Source organism: Petaurus breviceps, unplaced genomic scaffold (genome assembly GCF_028583685.1).
Source record: "Petaurus breviceps papuanus isolate PSGF00001 unplaced genomic scaffold, PetGlider_PUasm1.0 90504, whole genome shotgun sequence".
Lineage (NCBI taxonomy): Eukaryota > Metazoa > Chordata > Mammalia > Diprotodontia > Petauridae > Petaurus > Petaurus breviceps.
In genome coordinates this window covers 1,852,099-1,859,543 of record NW_027187266.1, presented here as the reverse complement: position 1 = coordinate 1,859,543, position 7,445 = coordinate 1,852,099, and positions in this window count along the sequence as shown.

The following is a 7,445-nucleotide window of genomic DNA, read 5'->3' as shown; positions in this document are numbered from 1 at the left end:
GGGTTTTCTTGGCAAAGATACTGGAGAGGTTTGCCATTTCCTTTTCCAGTTCATTTTACGGATGAGGAAACTGAGACAAAAAGGGTTAAGTGACTCTCCTAGGATTACACCACTAGTGAGTGTCTGAGGCCAGATTTGAGCTTACAAAGATGTGTCTCCCTGACTCCAGGTCTGGCACTCTAATGAGTATACTACCTGGTTCACCAATCTAAGGTTTTCCTTCAAAATGGTCATTTTTTCAGAACTTGAGGCTTTTTTTTTCCTTTCATACACGTTATTAGGAGCCTAGACAAAACCAACAGATTAGGGCCTGAATTTCTTCCCTACTCTTTTCCACCAAACAATCAGAATCTCTAGTCTTTGAAAAGATCTCAAAGGTCATCCAGGCCAATTTATACCAGAGCAGGAATCCCATCTGACAAGTACCTATCTAGTTTCTCCCTGAACACCACTAGTGATAAGGGATTCTTCACAAAAGAACCCATCCTATTGTTTTTAAACAGTTCTAATTATTAGGAAGTTTCCTTATATTGAGTGAAAAATCTTCATTCTTATAACTTTTGCCCATTGCTCCTACTTCTTTCCTCTTGAGCCAAGCAGAACAAGTTTATTCCCCCTGGCACACGGTTACTTTTCAAATATATGAGGAAGACATCTATATCCCTCTAAATCTCCTTTATTCTAATCATTTGGAGCTTGCTTAAAGAATATTTTAATAATATTGTTTCAAGTCCCTCTTCCATCCTTGACAAGACTGTAATGCCAAGCAAAGGCAACTTCTAAGGTTCAGAATACCAGCATAGTAACTCTCCATTTTATTCAGTGATAAATTAAGGCAAAACATTCACAGAACAGAGAAAATCAAAATACAGCATTCACCAAATGTGATTCAATAATTTCCAAGTATTGCTCCACCCCTGGAAAGTACATTCATTTAGTCAATCACAAAGTCTCTCTTCTCAAATGGAGATTAAGATTAGTTTCCAGGGGCATCCAGGTAGCACAGTGAGTAAGAGCACCAGCTCCAGTGTCAGGATGACCTGGGGATAAAATCCGGGCTCAGACACTTAGCACCCACCCAGAAACACCTGGCCCTGTAACCTTGGGCAAGTTACTTAATCCTGATTGTTTAGGGGTGGCCAGGTGGCTCAGCGAGTAAGAGCACTGGCTCCAGTGTCAGGATGACCTGGGGATCAAATCCGGGCTCAGATACTTAGCACCACATCCAGAAATAACTGGCCGTGTAACCTTGAGCAAGTTACTTAACCCCGATTGCTTTAGAAAAAAAAAAAGATTAGTTTCCAATCATAAACAAAGTATATTCATTTAGTCAATCACAGAGCACAAAAAAGTCAAGTTTCCCACCCCTGGATCACAACTGAATTACAATTATCATCAGTTAACACCAACACCTTCTCAAAAGGGGCAGTAGAGAGCACAAAGGTCATCTACCCCTGAGCTACAAGGTTAAGATATCATCACAGCATTTAATAACCAAAGAGAGCTCTTATCTTCATCTTGACCTGAGGCAGGTTCTCAGCAATCTCTGTTCCTGGGAAGGCAAAGCTTAACAAAGTCACAAGATACATTGCCAGTGTCCTCATCAATTCACTCTCTGTCTGCAGAACAGTCTCAGGACCCCTGAAAACATCAAAAGACCTTCCAGGATTTCTGTAAACATACAACAAGAAAATCCTTCTTCAGGGCTTCTGAACTAACAGCCAGGTTCCAGAACCTCTGCGACAACAGCACTGTCCTTTACCAGCAGATGAATCTGGCAAAACAATATCAAAGCAGACAGACAAAATACCAGCATCACAGCCATTTCTCCTCAGTCCTTGGCAGCTGCAGGTGGCAGCTCTCAAAAGTTCTGGGCAGCTCCAACTGGCCCTCAGCAATCTCCTTTCTCTTTGCCTCCATGATGCTGCTCCCAAAAGTTCTTCTGCCTCTCTCTGCTCAGGCCTTCTCTCTGCTTGGGCTTGTCTCTAAATCCATGGCACCAGCTCCTCCCAGTTCAGCCCTCTCTGTTCACATCAACAAGTCCATCCCACAAGTGGGATTCACAAGCTCTGGATTTCAACACTCAACTGGAAAACCAAGACAATATAGGGGTATCTTTAAATTCCATTACTATTATAAAGATCTAATGATCTTTCTAACGAAATACAGAAGCATATTCTTGTCACACATTGGGCTACCAGAATAGCTATCCCAGGCTCAAGATGCTCTATAGGTCCATATCTAATTGTACATGTGTATGTGTATATATATATATATACACACACACACACACATGTATATACACATACATATATACATACATATACACACATACCTACACACATTATAATATGTATTTTATAGATATATGACATATATCTATAACATACATATAGTTCTAAAACCCTCATATATGTATTAACTTTTTCTTTAGTCAGTCAGTGTATATTACCAAAGCAAAATCACTTACAGCTTAATCAGAAGATTTGTAATAGAAAGCTCCCCTTCTCTCTATCTCCATTAATCTTAGAACATTCATCCAGAAATATCTTTAGAAGGGAAGGATCATCTAAGGGGCTAAAACACAAAGAATTTATGTGAGAGGGTAGTTAAAATGCAGGACATTGAAGGACCCATGATAATCCTGATAATATCATCATGTTACTTTCAGTAGGCATGTTCTTTTCTGGTTATGAAATCCCTGTTGAAAAAAAAAGTTCTGTTGGCCCCTTGAGGATTTCTCCCCCCCACCCCCTGGGAAACTTACTGGCTGTGTTGCTTCACAAATCTTGCCACATAGTGTCTTTTTGCGTAAATAAATGAGGTAGCTAGGTGGTGCAATGGATAGAAGTCTCTGTCCAGAGTGAGGAAGATGTGTATTCAAATCCACTCTGACACTAACTAGCTGTGTGACCACAGGCAAGTCTCTTGACCTCTGTTTGCCTCAGTTTCCTCAACTGCAAACTAGGAATAATAATAGCATCTCCTTCTCACAGGTTTGTAAGGGCCAAATGAGATAATATCAAATAAGATAATATATATCAAAGTGCTTCACTCAGCTCCTGGCACATAGTAGATACTACATAAACGTTAGATGTTATTATTATTGTTAGTTATTATTATCCTGCTTCTACACAGCTCTTTTGGTCAGTTCCTCTGAGGTGCGTGGTATTTCTGCTGGGCACTATTCCCTGCTACTATCTTCTAGGTTCATCTCTTCAGAGACAGCAAAGCCATCTCAGCTTCAGTAAGCTAGGATGGAGTGGCAAGAACCTCTTCATGCTAAGAGCAAGCTGACAGCTCTTTAGTCATAACCACCACACCCTGCTAACAAAAGCTAGAAGTCCCCAGGCTAAGATTAGGTTTTTCCTTTGCAACCCATATGACTAGAGTGAGATCAAAGCCTCTAGTTGTAGATAACTATCTAATTTAGGGTTCCACACTCTTCTATAGTCCCCAAATCCTCTCTGGCTCAGCTTCAAATGAATTTGAGCCAGAACAAAATGTAACCTCAGGAGTCAAGGCCAGTGCTCTCCACTCACACAGTCCACATTCCTGTCTTTATTATGGATATCTGTCAGCAACAATGTCTCATCACTTTGGTGGTATATTTTGACCAGGGAAAAATCTCAGTCTTTTTATAGTAAAAGGTAGCACCCAGAACCAAAAATGATACTCCAGATGTGGTGTGACCGAGGTAACATAAAGTGAAATTGTCTCCTTCCTCATTCCAGATATTTCACTTTTATTAATGTAGCCTATGTCCACACACATTTTTGTTATTGTTGTCATTCCACATTGTTGAATTTTATTGAATTGACTTACAATCTATTAAAGAAACAAAAAAAACCCTTAGTCATGTTCATAAATGAGAAATGGGGAGGGTATGAATTGGGTGGTAGTTGTGTGAGCAGAAAGAAGGAGCCATATGAGAAATGCTGTGGAGGCAGAAACTGTAAGACTTGGCAATTGATTGGGTAAGGAGCATGAGGAATTGAGAGTGATACCAGGGTTATAAGCCAAGGATATTAAAAGCATGGTGACATCCTCAACAGAAATAAAGAGGTTTAGAAAAGGAATGTGTTTTGGGAAGAAAGATTATCAGTTCTGCTTGGACTTATTAAGGTTGAGATATTTCTAGGACACCGGTATGAAATGTCCAACATATAATTGGTGACACTAGATTGACTCTTAGGGAAGAGACTGGGGTATGTACACACACACACACTATACAAATGTGTATATATAGATGTACATGTATGTATATATGCATATATTATATATGTGTGTATGTGTGTGTATTCAGTCAGCTATGTCCGACACTTCTTGACTCTATGGACAATAGCATGTCAGTACTATCCATGGAGTTTTTTTGGCAAAGATAGTGGAATGGCTTGCCATTTCCTTCTTCAGTGGTTTAAGGTAAACAGAGGTGAAATGACTTCTTAAGGGTCACAAAAGCTAATGAATGTCTAAGGCCAAATTTGAAATCAAATATTCCTGTATTCTATTCACTGAACCACCTAGATACATACACATACATGAGTATATACATGCATGTATGTGTACATATATATATATAGCATATGTGTACATATGTATGTATATATAGGTAGGTAGATAGATAGATATTAGACATTGGCATATAAGATGATAACTAAACCCATAGGAGCTGAATATATCACCAAGAGAGTAGAGAGAGGGGAAAGAAGGCTACCTAGGACAGAAACTTTAAGAGTACCCAAGTATGTTCAAGAGAACATATATTCAATATAAGAGAACATTGTTCAAGGGAACATGATCTAGCTCAGAGGTCAGTCAACTATAATTCATCGTACAAATATGACCCACTGACTGTTTTGTATGGCCTGCTAGATAAGAATGGTTTTTACATTTTTTAATTATATGATTGATATAGGTACTTCCTGTACTGATGCAGATTGCAGATTAGGGTGGGGGGAAATGAAAGTGATGACTTTCACCAAAGGAGCCAAAGAGAAACAATTGATTTGGAATAAAAACATAGTAAATTGGAAGGAAATCTTGGAGAAAAGAAACAAAAGACAATAATGAGAAAATAACTCATTGACTTCTTAGAATGTGCTGAAACAACTTAAAGATAATATGTCTTCTGAAGAACAGGACCAAAAAACCAAACCAAAACAATAACAACAACAAAAACAAACAGCATCATAATTCATTAAATAATACAAGAAAACTGAACAGAACTCTTGGTATATAAAATAAATTACCCAATGAAACAATCCAGAGATTGCTGCTAAAGAGTAAAAAAAAGAATAGAAAGAAAAAGAAAATCCTCTTACATACACAGACAAGTCACCTGATAACACACCTTCAAATACAAAGGGAGCAAAGAGAGGGAAAAAGTATGAGAGAAAAGGATCAAGGGAATTACATAAATAACAAAGATAACTTTGAATATTAACGATATTAAGTCAGCCAGAAATGACAGACATAGCAGAATTGGATGGCTCCTCCCAGGACCTCCATTTAAAGAGGGCATATAGGGCAGCTGTGTCTCCAATTCCTTTCCAGGCTACAAGACCATGGATTTATCAGTGAATTCTATTAAATATTCAAAGAATAATTCCAATATTGTACAAATTTTGTTTGCCAAAATAACAAAAAATCATACAAAATTCCTTCTATGATACAAATGTGATTTTGACAATTAAACAAAAGAGTCTAAGCAGAGGAAGAAAATTTTAGACCAATATCTCTAATGAACATTGATACAGAAATTTAAATATTAGCAGAGGCTACAATGTCACAAATATTTTTTAAAATGACCAAGTTGAATTTATATTAGGAATGCTAGTATATCCTATACTAGTATATACATATATATAATATATATTATTATATATAATAATAGTATGTACTATACTATGCTGTTAGTAAATCTATAAATAAAATTGAGCATGTTAATAACAAGAACAGCAATAATCTTCATATCAATCCATTCAGAAAACCCTTTTGATAAAAAAAAGAACACTAATTTCTTTAAAAGATTACAAAATGGCAATTTCCTTATCATGGTAAATAGTATACATCTAAAACCAAGAACCAGCATTTGTATAACTGGGGTAAAAACAAAAAACAAAAAAAAAAAAAACAAACAAACCAAAAAAAGCTAGAATCCTTTCCAAAAATCTGAATTGTAAAATGTCTGTTGCCATTGTTACCATTTGTTACCATTGTCACCACTTGTTTGTTGCTTAGTTGTTTCAGTTGTGTCCAATTCTTTGTGACCCCATTTAAGGTTTTCTTGGCAAAGAAACTGGAGGAGTTTACCATTTCCTTCTCCAGCTCATTGTATAGATGAAGAAACTGAGGCAAAAAGGTGTTGTGGGAATGGGAATTCAAGATCTTCCCTGCTCCTAGGCCCTTTGATAGGCTTAAGTGACTGAGAATCTTCCTTGATTTGCAAATACACTCTGCCTCCTAATAGGCTGAATGTGGTCACATGGAGCCTGTGGCAGGAAGCTTGTTTTTCAGAAATGCCCACACCTTGTTACTTTGTGATTGGGCAGTGGGTCAAGAGGGTTGTGACCTTCTCTGACCCAGGAGAAGGCTATATATATATATATATATATATATATATATATATATATATATATATATAGATTTTGCTTTGGGGCTCACTTTGAGGAGAGTTGTGTGATTTGAACAGATGAGGTTCTGGGCAGCCATTGAGCTCCCCGGCTTTGAAAATCCAGATATCGGTGCTTCTCTCTCTGGTAACTATGACTAGGTATGGATGTAATGGTCAGACAGCTGGAAGCCTGTTTGCTGCTTGTAACTTCTGCTTGTAACTTGTTTGTATATTGTTTGTATTCTCTGAAGTTCAGGGTGCTGTCCTTTTTCCCCTGAACTAGGTAAATGACATATGTTTGATTAAAGCAAGACTGTTAACCCATTAAGTTAATTTTGAGTTGCTTTCCTTTAGAAAAGCAGATCTAAGAACCTGTGTTGGCAGCTACCCTGGGTATGCTAGGGAGCTTGCTGCTACAAAGGGTTAAGACACTTTCCCACTGTTACACAGGTGGTAATTTGATTTGAACTCACAAAAATGAGTCTTCCTGACTCCAGGCCCAGTGCTTTATCCACTGAACCACCTAGCTGCTGCCCATTTCCAATAATATGAAGTGTAAAATAAGGGTATCCATTGTCATACCCTACTATTTGATATAGTTCTTGAAGTATTAGCTATAGCAATAAGATAATTTTAAAAATTAGGAAATAAGCAGAGGCAAAATTATTTTTGCAGATATGATGGGGGTACTTAGAGAAACCTAGAGAGTCAACTAAAATTAACTGAAACAATTAAAACTTCAGTAAAGTTGAAGGATATAAAATAAATCTACACAAATCATTGGCATTTGCCTGTTGTCAATATAAATTAACAAGAACATCTGAAAAGA